The sequence below is a fragment of the Bombyx mori genome, chromosome 13, assembly GCF_030269925.1.
Source record: "Bombyx mori chromosome 13, ASM3026992v2".
Taxonomy (NCBI): Eukaryota; Metazoa; Arthropoda; class Insecta; order Lepidoptera; family Bombycidae; genus Bombyx; species Bombyx mori.
Window position 1 is genome coordinate 8,316,234 of NC_085119.1, and position 21,554 is coordinate 8,337,787.

The 21,554-nt window shown below is 35.5% G+C and overlaps 1 long non-coding RNA gene across 1 annotated transcript; it reads right to left on the bottom strand.

Moving 5' to 3' along the window:
* Positions 1 to 808: 808 nt before the first annotated feature.
* On the bottom strand, positions 809 to 14,038 carry LOC119629409 (uncharacterized). Its single transcript, XR_005245408.2, has 3 exons — positions 13,837 to 14,038; positions 10,817 to 11,096; positions 809 to 1,236 (listed from the first exon to the last, which is right to left on the bottom strand). It is a non-coding gene; the product is annotated as an uncharacterized LOC119629409 (long non-coding RNA).
* Between the last annotated feature and the right edge of the window lie 7,516 nt (positions 14,039 to 21,554).

Here is a 21,554-nt window from a genome sequence, read left to right on the forward strand (position 1 = left end):
GAATATGGGGCAGGGGATGAAGACGCTCTCGTCTCAATCTCTTCCGGGGCGTGTCTTGGGATAGACCTAGATCCAACAATGGACTAAAATATGCTATTAATGAGGTAATGTTACTGGTAGAAGAATTGGGTCTCACAGACAAATGCCGTCAGCCTGCCTATTTCTGCTGCAAAGCATTGATACGCTCCAATTTGAAGGGCAGAGCAGCCGTAACGCATTTCAATTGGGATTTGAGTATCCCTTTTCAAGGTCGGTGTTGGTATTAACAAAAATGTTCGCCCAATAATCAAAATTTAAGCGCAATAGCAGATACTTCGAGATGTGGATCATTTAATGTATTACATGTTTTCCTTTGTTATTTACTGGTGGTAGGACCTCTTGTGAGTCCGCACGGGTAGGTACCACCGCCCCGCCTATTTCTGCCGTGAAGCAGTAATGCGTTTCGGTTTGAAGAGTGGGGCAGCCGTTGTGACTATACTGAGACCTTAGAACTATATCTCAAGGTGTGTGGCGCATTTACGTTGTAGATGTCTATGGGCTCCAGTAACCACTTAACATCAGGTGGGCTGTGAGCTCGTCCACACATCTAAGCAATAAAAAAAAAATATAAAAAAATTAATGAAATAAAAAAAAACTAAGTTTATTTTTTCATTGATAATACACGTCACATCGTTTACTAACGAGCTTTAGTGTGTTATCGTTCTGTTTAGTGTGTTATATAAAGCTCGTTTACTAACGAGCTTTAGTGTCTAATCACTAGTGGGCTTGCTAGCCCAAAAAAATCGGCTGACAAACAGAGCAACAAAAATGGTTTTTAACTTTCTTTCTTTAATTTTTAATTTATACAAAAAATTACAAAACCTATAAAAATCACCTATATAAATAATGAATTGCTTTTACTTTTTTATTATTACCTTACTCACTTTTTTATTTATTAAAATTTTTTTTGCACACACTAATTTGCGGTAACGGTTACTAAGCAAAAAAAATCTATTGATTAACAATTAATTAACTAAACAGCTAAAACATTTTTTATCTTCCTTTGTCTGCATATAACATATTATGTAGATATTGCAAAAGCCATGAAAATATCACAAGGTCGTGGTTATTGAAATTTTAGGGTTAAATTCGCGATTGCAAGGATTAAGTTCAAGTTCTTATTCTCATGAGGTCAGAGGCCGTCGGTCAGGGGTGACCAACGGACAGTGAATGTTACGATGCACCTATATGTAATACCTGCAAATAATTAAAAAAGAATTTAGTATAAAACCCACACTGACCAGGAGGATTTTGAGTAGGTACCACCACCCCGCCTATTTCTGCAGTGCAACAGTAGATAATGCGTTTCGGTTTGAAGGGCGGGGCAGCCGTTGCACTGTTAAAGGTGAGACCATACAACTCATGTCTCAAGGTGGGTGGCGGTATTTATGTTGTAGATATCTATGTGCTCCGGTAAACACTAAACCCCAGGTGGGCCGTGAGCTCGTCCATCCATCTAAGCAAAAAAGTAGGCAAAATGGAATTTGTACCTACATGCCTAAAAACGGGAGATTTTATATGCCTACCAAAAATCTATTGAATTGCTTGATTTATAAAATATCAAGTCAACGTTAAACCGATATATTTTATAAAAAAAAAACATTTACGTTAAAAAAACTTTTTGTTATTTTAATTATTCAAGAAATATTTACGTAAAAAACTAGTAATTCTCATGGTACCAAAACAAAAATTTATTCTCAAAAAAAAAAAACTACCTTTATATTAAACTATCTTTCAAAATTAAATTACTAAAGAAACAGTTTTACGAACTCGCTTCGCGTCCTCGTACGCTTTCATAGAACAGAGTACCAGGTGCGTCTGTCCGTTCGTCACCTCTGACCCAGGACTGACCAGTGCGTCCCCCAGCTCCGCCAATCTATAGATTAGCAAGTTCATACCCATAGCCTTGATATTGAAAACCAGTATGGCTTACAATGAGATAAATTGAATGAAAGAATAAGACTGTTGAGTTTGTTTGATAAATCAATGTATCTATTTGTCAGATAAGTTTTCATCTAATCCAATGTAATTTTAATCGAACCATTGGTATAATACAATAGTGTTTATGTAACAGAATTGCGTTTACACAAAACATGAAATAGCGTACCTATCTTTATTTGTTTGTGTTTTGATGAAACTACATACATATTTTTGTCGTAAATTATGATGTGACTTAAAAGGTATTTTATCTCGTCAACAAATACATTATTTTACAAGAAAGTGCAACCAATACCAGTAATGAAGAATTTAATCCTAATGTATTATAATATAATAACAATCATATTGTTTAATTCTAATCCAAAATTAAAACTAGTGAAACTGCTGGTACACGAAGCCAATTCTAAATTTGTATGGTAACGTATTGTTATAACGGTACAGAGCAATATAAAAAATAAACACGTCCATTTAAATTATAAATTTATAATATATAAATTATTTAAAAATGTTAACCTATACAATAGGTTTAACAATTATTGTACAGTATTAAATAAAGAGATATGAGTTAAATATAATGTATTTTGTCGAAAACAGGCAGACATGAAAATATTTTTGAATAAAGATCGGTCATGAACGTCACATCAAATTTTCGATTCACAATTTGATGAACACAGTTCGCCGGACAGTGGTCAGTATGGCGATTTACGATTCTTTTATTTACTCTAAACCTATTAAACCCTTTCTTTTGTTGGTTGTTCCTGAGAATGGTAATTAATATGGTCGGGCATTGTGCGAATTCGTCGGCTTTGTTCGCTGTTGTTTTGGGTGTTTTTTTTGTGGTGCGGTCTCCGATGCACTATTATTGTCCGTTGTTTTGTCCCTATGATCATTAGCCCAGTGGGCAGTGCGAACTGACCGTGCTGTATTATTTTTTCTCACACGTATAATATCCGTGACCGTTACGCTATTCGCAAACACAGTGATTAATCGACAGCATTAACAGCGTAAAAGTAACAAAAATCGACATGCATGCTTATGTTAATACATATCTATCCTTGTGCGTTTGATATCATATTTACTGAACATATTGCAACATGCAGTGTAATATATTGAACTTCTTCTATTTATTTCTATAATTAAGTATAACAATATCGTAAAGAGATCACAACATAACTAGTCTGGCCATAAATATTGTTACATAAAAACTTTTCTTTTTTAGAATTTTTTACTTATTTTGAATTTGGAACACGTATATTAATTTTAAAAACTTCTTTCGATTTTGCGCCATTTCACATATTTTGTCGTTTTATTATTATTAAATTACATAGATACACATTATCAAATTACAATATGGAATGGGATGTTAAAGAAAATAGGACTGCAGTGATCGCCTTGCATAGTAGCAGTATCAACAGATAAATCAACACTTCGTCTGTCGAAGACCAGAAAAGATCAGGGCGGCCGCGTGCTGTTAGAACTACAAAGAGTCTTAATGCTGCTAAAGCCAGAATTCGTCGAAATCCCATTAGGAAGCAAAAAATCATATCGCGAGAAATGGAGATTCTCGCTACGACTCTGTCGCGTATTATAAAACAAGACCTGAAGCTCGGTGCTTATCGTTGATACACAGGACATACTCTAAATCAATCTTTACAATTAAAGAGAGTGGATCGATCAAAACGCCTTCTGTCGCGATACCCAGGTGAAAGGCACAGAAATATCCTCTTTACCGATGAAAAAGTTTTCACGATTGAAGATCACTACAATAAGAAAAATAATAAAGTATACCTACATACGCTCACATTTCTAAAGAAGCTGCTCAAGTGGTCGGAAAGGTACAACGTGGTCATCATCCTGCGTCACTGATGGTTTGGTGGGGCGTGTCGTATCGAGGAGTCACAAAACCATTTTTTTTTTTGTGAAAAAGGGGTGAAAACTTCAGCCAAAGTGTATCAAGATACAGTCTTGGATTATGTTGTGAAACCTTTCAGCAATACACTTTTTTAAATTATACCGCGTACTTTCCAGCAGGACTCTGCAGCTGGTCGCAAGGCATGAACTATCCAAGCCTGGCTAGAAACTAACGTTCCGGACTTTATAAGAGCTGAATACTGGCCCTCATCTACCCCAGACCTCAACCCTTTAGACTTCAAATTATGTTCAGTTTTAAAGGACATGGCCTGCTCTAAGCGACACGGCGACATTGAGTCTTTTTAAAATCTTTGGAGCAACCAGTGGCGAAATTTCCCTTGGAAACAGTGCGTAATCCCATAGATTCATGGCCAAACAGATTAAAGGCCTATATTTTTATGACCAGCCAAAGATATCCATTTCGAATCGATTTTTTTTTATGTGTCTTTAATAAATATGTGTAAATGTAATATATATGTTTACATTTACAGGTTACATTAGTTAATTATAAAAAATATGCATTTTCATTTGTAACAGAACTTATGGCTGGGCTAGGTATTTGTCAGTTCGTTTCTTACTGCCAAACTCTACAACGGCCCAAAGAGCTAACCTTATTCGAGTATTGTTTTATATATCAAGAATTATAAATAGATTTGTGTCTTTAAATTACAATAACTAGCACAGCACACTATATTTTACTCCAATCTGTTCGCCAATATGAAATAATGTTTTAAAAAAATGTAGTAGGTATACCGATCGCGTATCTTCTCGGTCTATTACATAATATAGATGTATGTATTGAGTATTGAAAGACAGTTTCAAAGAATACTCACAAAATTCAAAAGACAAACACAAATAAGTTTTTCTTGAAATAATCGAACGCTAAATGAAACTGATAATCCTATTCCAATTTGATTATTCATGTTCGCCTAGTACAGTATAAGCTCACACAGTCAAAACGCTATAATAAAATATAATACGTCTTGTATGTGTGCGTGAACACAGTATATTTACGCAGGACGCGACACGATTCGCGATAAAGTTTCGCGTGTAGTGGTTCGCGAATCGCATCATGTGAGAGGAAGGAGGATCGCCCTCCCGCGCCGACAGCCAATCGGAGCAAGTCTAGACTGTGACCACTATCCGTATCGCGACGTACCGATATCGCAAATAAATTAGCAAGACGCTGTACATACGCTCTTATATACTGACTTATCAGACATCTTATGTGGTATTAGTGGATAAATATTATATATAGGAAGTTGAACTGAGACTCCTATTGGTTGATAGCACCACGACAAAACATTTTATGCTTAATGATTAGCCAGTATTATCTACGTAAATTAAACTTAACAAATATACGGTAGCGATGACGTAACGATCGCGATGTTATACCTCTTACGATTCATAAGGCCTTGGTACGCGAACGCGTACCTAGAGTTCTTTTCACAATAAACACGCCCCATTTTTCTACGTTTTTTATATTTTAAAACAATGGTTTTTTTTGTTGAGACTTAAAAGATCTGTATTCTGCACCGGAAGTTAAAAAACAAAGCCACAAGGGGCTCTTTTAAGAATGCCTATTAAAATGGGATTATTTCTAAATAATGCGGTAACGAGAGGGTTAGACGATACTTTCCTATGTTTAGCAATGCGACGTGCGGGAGATGTGCATGCAACCCTTCAGTGTAAAATATCTCAATTTAAACGTTTCAAAACACGTGTTTGTTTTAACACTGATCCCACGAGGAGGCGACGGAATAACGCATCGCTTGTGCCACCTAGTTGATCACCCACTTCTTTAAGTAACAGATTCTTCGATAAATGCGTTTGGTATTTTAATTTGGTTTGTACAATACAACGATATGGATTGATTCGATATTGTTTATTCGAATGGTGGTGGTAGGATCTCTTGTGAGTCCGCACGGGTACGTACCACCACCCTGCTTATTTCTGCCGTGAAGCAGTAATGCGTTTCGGTTTGAAGGGTGGGGCAGCCGTTGTAACTATACTTGAGACCTTAGAACTTATATCTCAAGCTGGGTGGCGCATTTACGTTGTGGATGTCTATGGGCTCCAGTAACCACTTAACACCAGGTGGCCGGTGAGCTCGTCCACTTATTTAAGCAATAAAAAAATATTTCAATAGCAAATCAACGCAGGTTTTAATATGAAACAATGACTTTAACTAAGAGTATTCAGCGCTTCACTGTATAAATTAAAAGCATTCAACACACATGTTATTGGTAGGAACTGTATAACCCTCCCTAACGTTACATCAACAACTGTACAAAGTTTGTTCGCAATCGGATTAATGGTACAGAAACATATACAATACAAACAGACAAACATTGATCTTAATGCACATAATAAAATTTAGAAATTTACTCATGACGACGCTTGCAGCTGAAAGTAAGTATTGTACTTTTTGACGAAGCATGTTGCTGATAACTTTATTTCTGTAATCTGACGAAGCATGTTGCGGATAATAACATGTACTTTTAGGTTAGGAATATTGTGTTCTTTTTTTTTATAATAAATAAATTTATTTACTCAGATAGTGACTTACTTATAAAATGACAATACTTTAAATTTTTACTGATCTTCAGCGTTTGCTATCGGCGCCGCGGCGTCAACTATATAGTTGAAAAATAACACGAAATCAAGAAACGCGTATTTATTATTTTTAAAAAATACTACGCTCTATAGAATGAGAAATTACTAATCACCCATTTATTAACGAATTATTTTATGATTTCATTTATAATTTCATTGGGTTGCTGTTTTGAGATCGGCATTTTTTAAATACGTCATAGATACCTTTTAATAATTGCAAAGTTGAATTTTAATCTTAAAGTTGTTTCAGCCTAGGACCGCGTATTTATTCTAATTAGATTTTTGTTTGTAAAGGATATAATGTTGAAATATTTTATTTTCATTGCGATTTTTTCGATCGATTTATTAAAAAACGGATTGAAACCATACGGTCTGATTCACAGATCGGATCTAGGCACTACGATCCACAAAAGCTGATTTAAATTAAAATATAAATGTATACTTGTAATCAAAATAATAAAACTTAGAGCTTTAAATAATTTCGCATATTTCAAATCTGTATTAAGCTTCCTTTGTTACGAATAAAGAAATATTTTTTGAAATATGAAAAATTAATATTATTTTATCTTCTGTCTTCTCTCACACCAGCTGGTTTCGGCTGGACTAGTATCATGTAATTTTGTCAATAATCCCAAACTATTTTAAAATTATGTTTAATGCGCATTTCTGCCATATTAATCATTCATATGGAAACGATTAAGAAATACCTACAAGCAATACCACTTCAACCCCTTCTAAATAGATGGCAAAAAACGTCAAGGGGATGTCGCGAGATTAGCCCTCCGCTATTACGCTGAGCAAAAACTCACTGTTCGGGCGTATTTCAATTAGCTGACGGTTTGTCAACTAACATTAAAAAATATGCCTACAGTCTGTTCATCCGCCCCTATGCTGATCAGGCTTTGTATATCAACATGCATTGAATGTACGTGTTGTGAAATAAAGTTTACTGGTGGTAGGACCTCTTGTGAGTCCGCACGGTTACCACCTTGCCTATTTCTGTCGTGAAGCAGTAATGCGTTTCGATTTGAAGGGTGGGGCAGCCGTTGTAACTATAATTGAGACCTTAGAACATATGTCTCAAGGTGGGTGGCGTATTTACGTTGTAGATGTCTATGGGCTTTAGTAACCACTTAATACCAGGTGGGCTGTCAGATCGTCCACCAAACTAAGCAATAAAAAAAATACCCAGTCTTTTGTACCGGTAGGATATACTTACAGTGAGTCCGAGCGGTGACCAATGCCGTCCTACCTATCCCTGCGGCTAGGCGTTAGCCATTTCATTATTATAAGAACATCCGCTTATTTTCTTTTCCTACCTATGCTGATAGCCTTGAGAGGCTACTTCAGCTTCACCCTAACGTGTGTAGGTGAGCTCACGGGGCTCAAGCCGGAGAGTTGCTAACACTGACTCTAGCAAGAGCAGTGCTTCGCAGAATCTACAATCGGATGTCCGCTTGGTTGATGATATATCCTTTGTTTACTCCAAATGGCCCTACAACTGATAACCTGACTGTCCGTGAGACGAAAACTGTGCAGTATTCGAAAAGCCTAAAATAATATAATGACAATAAAAAACACGGGATTAATCCGTAAAAGTAGTTTTAATTCTACTTAAGTTATTTAGCGGAACTTACTTTGTTTTGAGGTTAAATAAACAGTTTGGCTTTGCATTTTATTTTCAGCGTTCCAACAATAGCAATAAATTCTGCTTGATAAATAAAAAAAAACATATTTGGTCTTATAGCGGTATTGTACTAGTCTTCGTACTTGATAAGTATTCGCTTTTTTTGTGTTGTTTGTATTTGAAATACGAGGAAATTGCATTTAACCCTTTAATGCAAGGGAAGTGTAGGTAAGTAGGTCAAACATTGGATGTGCATTGCACATGTTTAGAAAGCTCCGAAAAAAATACCCCTTTGTAGTGCTTTGTTTCCGCGCGTTATAAAAAACTTTGATTATTGCCTGTAATTTGTACGTTCAAGCGTGTACAATTGGATGCTAAAGTATTGGCCCACATTTTTATAACTAATGTTTAATCATAATGTATCGGTAGTTTCCTTGTGTAATATATTATGATGGTACACATGATAGGGTAGGTAAAAATGTAAATAGTACAAATGAAAGCCATGATATCTAGAAAGTTCAAATAAGTTTCAATAGCAAAAACATCACACATTAACGTTGCGCCGATGGAACAATACTTTTTGCGGCTAATAAAATCAAGGTATACTGTTTTCTAGTATTGTTGTAATAAAAGAGGCCAATTCACTGACAAATTAAGATTCGCCACAGTCCAAGACCCCACTTAGACCACAACGAAATCCGAGAAAAAATTCGCGGTGAAAGATCACACTAAACTAAACTATTAAACTAAAAGCATAACCTTAAATTGTTAGCTGCAACTTATTTATATTGTGATTCGCATTTCATTACAATAAATATAATACAATTATAAGTTTTACCAAATCAAATAATATCTCATTTACAAAACAAAAGTATACTTCGTAAACACACTCGTTTTATTGTATGTGAGGCTTCACGCCCAGTACAATGTATGTATGTACTTTAATCTTGAAAACAAAAAGCACAGAGCACGGCGCTCAAACAAGTGAAGCCTCCTTCAGCTCGAAATTCAGACAAAACCTATCTACGTACATAGGCGTGTTCGCCAAACCTTTAAATTATTCGATCACATGTGGAAAAAAGGTCAAGATAAATTTTCATAATCAAACTTAAGTTTTAAGGAAATACAAATTTTCATAGAGCAGATCCACTGAGCTCTCAACGCAAATAAAAATCAAGATAAATGCAAGAGCACTATAAGGGAGTAAGTCTATTAAGAGGCACTAAGATCATTTAATGTAGTTTTATTGTTTTAATAAAAAAGTTAGTGAAATTAATTTAGATCAACTTATTTTAAATACGATGCCAATGCACGCGTTCTCTAGTGTATTCAATAAAACAGCACTCTATCAATTTTTTGCTTATTCTCGCATAGGTACGTTTTAACCCTTCTCGCGGTCTCGCCAGCCTTTCTTTGCCTACCAACGTATTTTTTGTTCATCTCCCTTTAAATGGCACATGTAGAGAAATCCCAGTTTTTTAAGCACATCAACTCGTATCTTCTAATAAAATGCAATATCATCGGTATACCTGGGTATAACCAAGGCCTTATTCTTTTAATAGATCATTCATAATCGATTTAAGCTTAGCAATGACTATTAATGCATGGAACTGAGAGAATATTACAAAAAGCGATTTTAATCGATTTAGTGATTTTTGTTCGTGGTCCAAAAATAACTCAACATTTACAAAAATAAAACGTATATGTTATATTTAACCGGGACTGCACGCAGAATGTGTATTTTTTACATTAGAAGCTTCGCATGCAACCTGAGAAACCTTTCACCGAAAAACAACCCAAAAAACTGAACTCCTCTGCCAACATTTTTTCGATCCGGCTAACAGTAAACCCAAATCCACAGATATCTTAAAACGAAAACAAACGGTCGTGCAAAACGTCAGATACGGTGGAATTCGAAATTCGAACAAAAAATAACAGGTAAAAAGTCATATACCGGTATAATTGTCACAAATTAAAGCAAAAAATCTTTCACAAAAGATATCAAAATTCTGCAAGCCACACGAGCAGGTAGAAAGGACCATATAAAATTATTTTTTTGCGCGAATTGTGCAAAAGCGTGGGACAGATCATGGTATAACGGTATTCGGCGCGGTGTCGACCCGAAACATTAATCTTATGTCTCATTATTGTACAGAAAGTTGTGTTTTTTTATTTCTTTAAAATACTTGTTAATTTAAACTCGACTTTTATCACCTTTACCATTTAATTCAACTATTTCAAACCAATTTGAAGATATCTAGATATCAATTGCAATATTTGGAAATTCAGTCAGCAAATAGTAATGTTATCAAATCACAGTCAAATATTTCAACGGGATTAAAACATTTCTCTCAAGTCACGATTTAACATTTAGATAATATATTTTCAAAACGGGCCAATGCCACATCTTCAATCTTTAAAACGTGCCGCAAATATTCATAGTCACGGTTAAAAATTCCATATAAAAAATATAATCCAAGTTTACTTTTGTAACTCAAAATAAACAAAGCAGTCGCTACGGAAAGTGCCTTATAGTTTTTTGTGCAAACAGAATTTAAGCCAAAACTGCGGACAAAAACTTAAATCGTGCTGTCTCGAAGATATGTGATATTTTTATCAAAATTTTAATTTCATTGCCACACGACGTAAGAAGCGAATACTTTTAGTAAGCTACATCAAAAGTACCTTATTTTGTTGATATATATTCGTGAGGATCAAAAGCCTGTAAATATGACGAGCATTATTAAGCTTTTTGACTTAAAAGATTTTTCGTTATCTTCAAACTGAGTCTTGAAAGCGTATTCATGCCGATAGACCGCCATTGGCACAGAGTCGTTGAACCCTTCTGAACAAAAACTCCCCCGCGAGTTTCAGTGTTGCTCGATGGGCCCGCGTTCTCACGCTCACTCTGAACTATGACACCAGTAAAAACTCGGCAAACTGTTTCAGCATGACGTCTGTTGTACTGAAAAAAAATTGCTGTAATAATTTATGAAGCAACAGTTATTGACTTATTCAAATCGGCATATTTTTGCCTTCGAAGGCAAGCGGGCATAGAGCTCATCTGATACCGGTTGAGGGATGTAAACTCAGACAAAACAGTGGAGGGAATTCGACTCTAGAGTTGGATAAAAAACAGCATAAAACATCTAAAATAAACAGCCACTCGCTGTGATTCCGCGTGTATGTATCAGGAATATCTGCTCAGAGTATATTACAGTAAATTATATAGTGTACCAATCATATTTTTCATAATTCGCATATAGGAAAGAATTCATATAGAATTCATAATAATTCATATTGCATTTCGTGTTTCTATCTACAAAAGTACCCATATAAATCTTCAATCCCTCATACACACTCTTGGAAATATAATTTTGGAAAACTCGGATATGTATGTATGTGTAAATTTCTTTCTAAGTTGAAGCAGGTAGATATTTCTCCCTTTTTCTATATAAACGGACGGACTTCTATTCAAACATTCATCATTTACTGGTAGCTGATAGGTCGTCTTGTAAGCCCGCACGGTAGATACCACCGCCCTGCCTATTTCTGCCGTGAAGCAGTAACGCGTTTCGATTTGAAGAGCTTCCATTGTACTGTAATTTACAATACATTTTATTTATTAAATAACAATCTTAAGGAAACGTCTTGCTGTTGGCCAACGTTATAACTGGGGAATAATTATTACACGAAAAATAGTTAAATATTTTTTTTAAGTCGAACGAAAGAATTAATTCCACTGCAGTATATTATTTGTATAATATATAGTACGAAAAACTTAATATGATTATTGAGAAAATCTTCTCTAAAATACTTGTACAAAAAGAAAATTATGCGCTTCATTAAACGATTTTGTTTTTAAAGCAACCGACAATCGAGGAAGTGGCCTTTCACTGCGAATGTTACACATCCTGTGTGGACTCCAGTCGCGATCTGTCATTATTCTTCCAGCAAATATGTTTTGACTGCACCCTTCACCTGCGAGTACTAGCCCGTGGGGTTACCGAGCGGACGTCCAAATGATCTTAGATGCTCCGACGTCATTATCAGTCATTAAAGGGTGAACGTTTCCAACACATGCTGACTGACAGTTGGACAGGCGTTGATTAGAAATACCAAGCTCACATCGAATCAGAGGTACGCTATGATCAGGTCTAATTTGTTATATTTCAAAAACATAACCACAAGGAAAAAGTAAATTTTATTATACAAACTTATGGTATGTTATCTACTGAAATCGAATGCATTATTGCTTCACGACTGAATTAGGCAGGGTGGTGGTACCTAACACCAGTAATACGCAAATTATGATTCTTGCAGGTTTTCTTTGATATTAATTACACGATGTTGCTTTTACATCGCGGAAGTAATTCTTGATCATAATAATATGTTAATTATGTATTTCATGCATTGGACGTCTTATCGTTTAGGTCCCATCAACTTTTACGACGAATAAATGCACCACAACTGTGAACTTTCTAGTCTCCATAGCATTCAATTAACAGCTATCCTATTCTATCCTAAAAACCCGAATAGCGTGATAGTTTTACGGTAGAAATGGTCAAGTCGATGAAAGCGTAATGAGGCGAACAACAACGAATACTGTTAATAGTCATTGATGCATGTGCAAATTTTCAAATTAATCTGACGCTTTGAAGTCAGTGAAATTTACCTTTAAAGATTTCGTTACATCCAAGAAAAATACATACCAAACTTGGTATTTTATGGTACTTGGTTATTAGCTTAACAAAGTCTGTTATAAATGACATTTAGTAAAGAGTACTTTCGTTAGACTAAACTGTTGATCATCTAACTTCCAATACTCCTGATCCTCTAACACATTGCCTGCAAAGGTACAGACTGTAATTACTAGCTGTAATTACTACCCGGCTAGCGGGATACCCTTTATTATCCACAACCCTTTAATTTTTTGCAAGCAATAACTGTTCCGTATCGATTGAACAATCTATATAACTGTCATCACTTCCCTGATCCAGCAGAAATGTGGGAACAAATTATCGCAAACACTTCGCGCGGCGCAAAAAAAACCTTGCACAATCAACGTAAAAAAAAATCACTCCCACGCTACGAAAGGGTTGAACATGCACCTGACCTATATTAAACCGCGTAAAAAATGTTTTCTTTCGCATTTTTTGCTCATTATTCTCGTTGTAGTGAATATCACAATTCACAGATTTGTTGGGGTGACTACAATTTAAATATCCACAGTAAAACATACGCTTTTTATAATTGCCAATACAATTATATTGATAGATCGAAACTAAATTACATCCTATTCTTTATCGAAAGTCTTAAACCGAGAAGGACTATCGTTCATTATCTGTTTATCGCGTGATAGAAATTCATAGATATTTTGCTGAACTAACAAATCCAAGGAGCTCTTTGATAAGCAAATAACACGAAAACAAACGAAAACAAAATACGAACACCTATCAGACACTCTATATGATATTCTAATCGCTGTGAGCATAATAGAAGCAATTTCTGTCATGAACTAAATAAATATCAACAAACAGCAATGTCCTGCAAAACACAATAGACTTAGACACCCCACTTGTTCATGCGGAGTGCACAATACACAATTGTCGGGATCCAAAGCAGGTAGCTGTTGAAGGGTTATCCGCTTATGCAAAAAATAATACTATCCGATTAACACTTGCACAATAATACGAAATATGTACCTTTTTGGAGATATGATGAATTCGTTAATAGTTTTCACTGTCTATCCCAAGCGTGTGTAATGAATAGAATAAATGTTTAATTTATTGGTATAGCAATGTATTATTTGGGCGTTGACAGTTATTTTATCATAATAATTATATTAAGATTATTAAAAAATCACCGTAGTATCCATTTGACATTTTCTTAGAAAATAGTTCAATTCTTTTTTTATTTACATCTGTTTACGTTTTCATAATAACCTCTTTACGTAGTCAAACCAACCTTAAAAGTGATTAATTCATAAAACGGGCTTATCTACAGATTTACTGAAAGAAAAAGTTAAGATAGGCTAAGGTTGCGTGTCAATGTTTTGGTTAGCGCCTCAACTACGAGGGGTTTCGTGGATTCGACGGCCTTTAACGAACCTGCCTCATTAAGGATTCATTGACGAGAACGCGTGAGCCGACAAGGGAGGGTGAAAAGGCCGACAGGCGATGTGTTGCAAAATGAATAAATACTGGCGAGAAATAGGGGCAGTTCGCTAAGGTAACTACCGCGGTAAGTCAATAATGCAACTGAACGCGTGACTTGGGTTCATGGTCCGCGAACCAAATTGTTATACACCACTAAAGAGCTCCTTAAAAAATGGTCGTCGGTTTTATAACGCGAAATACAGAATAAATAATGAACATGAGTTTGTACGCTGACACGATAATGTCACGGCAAACAGTCGCAATCGACAGTTCGCAACCGCCCCCTTCTAATAGTGGCTACATTAAACAATTACTCGTGCGGTCTCGCTAATACTACCGATTATTCCTCTGATGGCATCCTTAATAATCGTTAAGTAGACTCTGGATAGATACGTGGCCACCAAAATGATTGCACGTTCCTTACGCGCACTATTTAATTTTATGCTAAATCTAATATTAAAAGACGATTAGTTTAGTTAGTGGCATTGATTCATTTAGATACATATAGAAGAAAACAAAAACTGCATTCAACAGATACGTCTACGCAAATGTATAAAAAAGACACAGTGTGAGCACCATGTGTAGTCGCGACGAAGGACCAGGTGCCCTCCGTTCCCACACAACCCTTTCAGCGACCGGCCTCTCGGCTGGTACCGCCCCCGCGCTCTTCATACCCTTCTTCAGATGCATAAACCATCATAAAATAGCATTATAAAATAAACTCTACATGTTTGACTTAAAAGTCATTCTCCAAAAAAGTTCCAGCACGCCCTTAAGACCTTAATTTGATGCCAGTCATTAGCTCCAAATTCTACCTGTTTCGATTTATAGACGCTGTCGTGTCATTAGATTTATTGTGGATATAATGCAATCCTCTCCATATTTTTTTGCTTTCCGATTTGGACGGAGTATCCGCAACATGTTTTACAAAATTTTAAGAATCAAGAATTTTTACTGGCTAAAAATAGTTTTCGTGAATAATAGTTGTGAATATGTTAGATAGGGGGCGATAAGCAGTGTATTATATTTAGTTGACGACTTTAATAGAACAGGAAAACGTGAAACGGTAAACAGATAGGTACATGGGACAGATTCATTTGAATAATTTTAATCTTAACTTTCATACGAATATAATAGAACGAGCAATTTGAAACAGAATTCTTCTTTTTTTAATTTTTCGACCGCAGAAATCTCGCAAGCGTATCGTTATCACGTTTTTTTGTTTTAATTTTTTTTTTCGTAAATGGGTAATGTTTTGTATCCAATTAAAGACAAAGGGACACCGGCTGTTGTGACTCGGAGTGTCCGCAATAAATTGCAACCCTACACAAAATGTTTCCGTTCCGAACGTTACTCTGTAGCGGGTAAGCAGTCTTTTTATAAAAACAAAATTATGTACACTCTGATGTTTATGAAAATTGTTTAATAAAAAAACGGAGTGAATTATATTTTTTCCTTCACATAAAACATCAATTAAATCTCAAAAAGTTTAATTTAAATTAAGTTTTAAAATCGAATGTTTAATGTATTTAAGATAAATTCGACCCAAAATTAACAAGCACACTAGTATTACTGCCTTGAATCCAGAGTTATGTTTATCGAAGATAATTATTAAGGTTCCTTAAACTACACTTTAACTTATCTAGTTATTTAAAGCTTTTTTTGTACTTTAGGTGGATAGACCACCATCTCACGGCCCACCTGGCGTTAAGAGGTTACTGCAGCCAATATAACGTCAATAACGACGCTGACATCAATCCCAAATGTAAATTATAAGGTTATATTTTTTTGTCTAAAAATAAGGAATGTCTTATTTTTAATATCGACTAGCTGACCCGGCAGACTTCGTAGTGCCTCAATCGATAAATAAAAGACCTAAGCTTTTGTATAAAATAAACTTAAAACAAACAAAAGGAATCCGTCCAACGGGGGACACATTAAAGTAGAAACAATATTGTTATTTTTATTTAATACCGAGCATTTTCATTCATTTATATACCTTTTAAACCTTCTCTGGACTTCCACAAATAATTCAAGACCAAAATTAGTCAATTCGGTTCAGCCGTTCTCGAGTTTTAGCGAGACTAACGAACAGAAATTCATTTTTATATATAGAGATTACAGCGCGGCAGCTTGTGCTTTGTGCTTACTGAGAGATCTCACCGAAATTCTTGCCGGATCTTCTCACTGGGTCGCGTTTCCGATCTGGTGGTAGATTCTGCGAAGCACTGCTCTTGTTAGGGCTAATGTTAGCAACGTCACCAGGTTACAGCTCCGTAAGCTCACCTACTCGTTCGGTGAAACTAGTATGACCCCTCGAGGTCACTAGAATAGGTAGGGAAAAGAGGAGCTGCCACTGACGCTCAATACAGTTGATAAAGTTAATGGTAGCCCGCATGGGTGGGTATTTCTATAAGAGCCAGTAATCACTTAATACCAGATCGTGAGCTAGTTCACCAAGATAAGCAATAACAAACTTGGTGGTAAGCATAAATTTAATTAGTAATTAATTACGGTTGCCCCACCCTATAAAATGGAACAGAACACTTCTACTCAGTAAAAGCGAGTATGATTTATCTGGAATAAAAAGGTTACGTCTTTATTTAATGATCTTATGCCTGGATTGCCGAAGTTCACTAAAAATAATTAAGCCTTATTGGAGAGCTCTGTTCACCAAAGATACTGGTTCTAACCACGAATCGAACATGAATCCTGTAGTACACGAAACAAGGGTATCAACCACCAAACCAAACAGGAGGCGATTAAAGCTTTAAAAGCTATTTTTTTTTGGAAACTTCCCTTCCCTCCGGTAAAAATATCAACAATTTAGAATAACAAATTGGTCGCGACATGCGATTGGTCTAGAAGCTCAAGCTGCGTTCACAAACGCAGTTGCGGATATAACGCCCGTTTCGTATCAACTTAATTCACATCTGCTGACCGGCCATTACTGATCCTTCGGAGTATAAGGTACGATTTTGTACTTTAAAACCGCCCACGTCAAACCTAATCAATGATTTATCGTACCACCCGCCATCGGAGCAGACTTGATGACCATTTACTGAACAATTTACTGAAACCGTTGCCAGTTAGCTTTTCCACGGACCATACAATTCTGAACAACTGTCTCTAGTTAATGTTTTTGTGATGATCCTATTTCATATGACATTCTAAAACAGTCCTTATTGGCAGCTGCTTAGACTGTAGCCCTTGCATTTTCAGTTTCCATGGGCGACGGTAACCAAGAAGCTACGATCATGCATTCGTAGAGTAACAAAAAAGTAACTACATAATACCTATAAATTGTAGCGGAACAAAAAAACCATGAACCTTCTTTTCATATTAGTTTTCCCATTGCCGCTGCCTCAATAGTCAGAAGAGCTTACGGCCCACCTAACAGAAAGTGACTATCGACGCTCATGGACATTAGAAATATTAGGATCGCAGCTAAAGTGCTGTCTACTGCTTAGGACTTTTTAAGATTCGATTGACGAAAGATGTACCATAGCGCTGAGAAGTCACCGTGGATTCATTCCAGAATTGGACAATTCACAAAAGGATTTTTTTAAATGAGCTGTGTATAATAAAAATACTTTCAGGCAATGTGGATGAGCTCTGTTTCAATAGCGAGTTGTGCAATTTTTAAATGGAACTTACAGCATCATCTCAAAAAATTCACTTCAATCTTCGTCAATAACCTAGGCAGTCGTTATCTTGAAAGATATTTGGTTTTCGAGGTAATGTACTTTTTCTTGTAATTTATATGTTTCCGTAGCTCCTAGCTTTGAGGTATTCAATGCGTAAATCTAAGGATGAAAGCTCTTTGGCTTAAGCGACATTTTTGCAATTTACAAATGAGCCATTTCAAGATTAAAATTTGGTAAAAATATCACAACAAAAAGCTTCAGCTATTTGAATGTCGTAAACATAACTGAAGTTCAATTAAAAACATTGAATTGTTGATACTAGTAGGTACCAAATAAATCAGACCTTTAGTTACAAAGGTAAAGATCGCGTATTAAGCTAAATGTCGCTTAAACCAAATAAGCCTTTCAGCCTACGAAATATATATTCACTCAAGTGTAACTTGACCAATCAGATGTATTATTGGAAAAATTCGACACACACATGACAGCAAAAAAGTATTGTCAGATATTCCTTCGCGCGGGAAAATAAAATATTAAGTAGAAGAATGGCAACAATTTTTCAACAAATTTGTAATTAAGAACACTACTACTGTTTGTTAATATTAGAATATAAAATTTTGTTGAATCTTCAAACCGACATACGAAGTATTACCCGAGAATTGTAAATACATATTTGACTATACGTTAAGCACACTAGAGTGTTTCCGTAACCGATATTTCTCATTAAGTTTTGTTTGAGGTTCGATAAAAAGCCACGTCCGATGGCCGGTGGTCGCGGGAAGGGTTGCAGGCTATCTCCACCCTCGAGGGCTCTGAGGAACACAAGCAAATAAGCAGATGTTCCTGGCTTCAATTACATAATCAACAGCTATCGTATTTAAATGAGAGTGCACCAATTCAAAAGGGCAACACCGACTCGTATATTTTACGCCAAAGCCTCAACGATAGTATTGATTAATTTAGATTTTTTTTTATCTAGGGAGAGAAAATTTGTTAAGGTTGGGTTTTTGATAATTGATTTTTGTATACAAAAGACTTTGTTGTCCTCAATATAATCGATACATAGAATTGCTTAACAAATTAGAAACCGAAAGTTGTAAAGAAAGCAAAGACTCATATTATTGTAGTCACTGGAGCACTGGGTAACAACGATTGTTCCGCTGATGCAACTAGCTTGTTCTTTTAGAACGCCAACGCAGACATAAACTTTATCACGTTTTATTTAAGTTCATGTCAATACATCGCCGGCTGCGTGCCGACTCGTGGAGTCGTAGAACATTCTCGAACGTCAATGTTTTATGCATTATCAATTGAATACGTATATTAACTAGTTTTGGTGAAGGTATAGATCACGATGCGTTATGTGTGTAACGGTGCATTAGACTGAGTCACAGGGAACTGACCTAGGGGCACGCAGCTGAGTGCATTGACGCCTCAGCCGACGACTTATCACTGGCATGCCTCCTCCGAGATAATGCATAGAACATGCCCTTTAGGGCTGATGAATAACGCATGTGTTTTCCATGTCTGACAGCACCGAATTACATTTAAAGTTCAAAAACACTGAGACTATTAATCTTTCCATCGTCGTTACAAGTAATAGTGGTCATTCATAATACATTGTCGCATTGGATAATAATACACAGCTGCACATTTTTCAATATTTTAAGGTTCTGTGACCTTTGACTTGTCATCCATCGTAATTTTCAATATTTACAATCACAATAAACCATGAAGCATGTTTAATTCCTCGATGAAGGACTGAAACTTTTTTTAAAGGCAAAGACAACGCACTCTAATAAACTATGATTATTGGAATTAAAAATTATATAGAAACAAAAATAAAAATGAAATAATATACATATAATTATGTTAGTGGTGAATGAACACTTACAAGATTTGATAATTTACAAAAGAACCATTTATATACGCGATAGAATAAAATATTTTACAATGTAATATTATAGATTTTCATAAATTTTAGTGTCTATAGTGTTTTGGCTAAGCATTTTATAAATCCGTGCTACTCTTAAAAACAAAATTAATTGCATTGTTACGATAACAACAATAAAATCGCACTAATTTAATCGGATATTATAACTTAGATTTCAAAGATAAAGCTACAAGTATTTATGTATTTACCTCTACATTTTAATCGATTTTAAATCATTTCTAGGCATATTAAAAATAAACTATTTGTTAATAGTATAGTTTATTTTTGCAAACGCAAACGCAATTAACTTTTTTCATAATTTTAATTAAAGAGTCTAGAAACAATCTTGGCGACTAACGGATCATTTTTCAATTTCAAAACTTAAACTTCAAAAACTTATGAAGTTAATGAATGAAATCCCTTTTTACTTTTTGGTGTCTATAAAAGTCATTAGTTGTTTATGTTAAAAGTCCTAGTAGATAGGAATAAACAAAAGGAAAATACACATTTCGCGTTGCTTAAAATTACAATTACGAAGAAACATAAACAAAACTGAATCGAAAATATTGTGATGATCTATTTCATACTAGAAAAAACAAAGAACAATTTTTATCTGGCGTTTTTTTGTGATTCTGTGATAAATAATAACCTCAGAGTTGTATAAAGTGGTCGATCACATTAAATAGGCTCTAAAATATTTGTTTTTTATTGCATTTATTTAGGGCTCGAAAGTTTTAAAAACGGTATAAAATTCCACGTTTAAACAAATTATTTGGATCAGGGTAGTAAATAGTTTAGTTTTTCCCCTACCTATTCGCTAGTAGCCTTAGGGGCTATTCTCGTTACACACTGGCTGGTAGGTGAGCACACTTTTTTTTTATTGGTTTAATGCGTGGACGAGCTCACAGCCCACCTGATGTTAAGTGGTTACTGGAGCCCATAGACATCTACAACGTAAATGCCGCCACCCACATTGAGATATAAGTTCTAAGGTCTCAGTATAGTTACAACGGCTGCCCCACCCTTCAAACCGAAACGCATTACTGTTTCACGGCAGAAATCGGCAGGGTGGTGGTACCTACCCGCGCAGATTTACAAGAGGTCCTACCACCAGTAAAAAATAGTAAACAGTTTAATTTTTTTCCCTACCTATTCGCTAGTAGCTTTAGGGGCTATTCCCGCTACACACTGGCTGGTAGGTGAGCACACTGGGCTCAACTTGAGAGAGTTTTTAACAGTGGTCGTAACAAGACAGTAAGTACTTCGCGGAATCTATCAGCGGATCGGAATCGCGACCCACTGAGAAGGTCCGGCTAGAAATTCAGTGGGTAGTGTACTATTTGACAACCGATTATACTTAAGTAATTGCTGAATTAGAGAATTACGGTATCATTTACGGTAACTCAAATTGTTTTGGCCTAACTATTTTATTTTGTATCGATGTCGCAGATTCTTATTCTATTCTAAACTTACAACTCGTTACAAAACTTAATGACGGTTAATTCATAATTACGAATCACAACTTCTTAAAAATAATAAATTATCTTAAATTTTGACGATGTATATGGCGTGTAGTAACAAAAATATTATCATATGAAAATAGTAATCATGAAATCGTCAACTTGACCGTAATTCGTATGATCTAACCAAGGCCCCGGCCGGATGATAAGGTGTGTTTCACAATA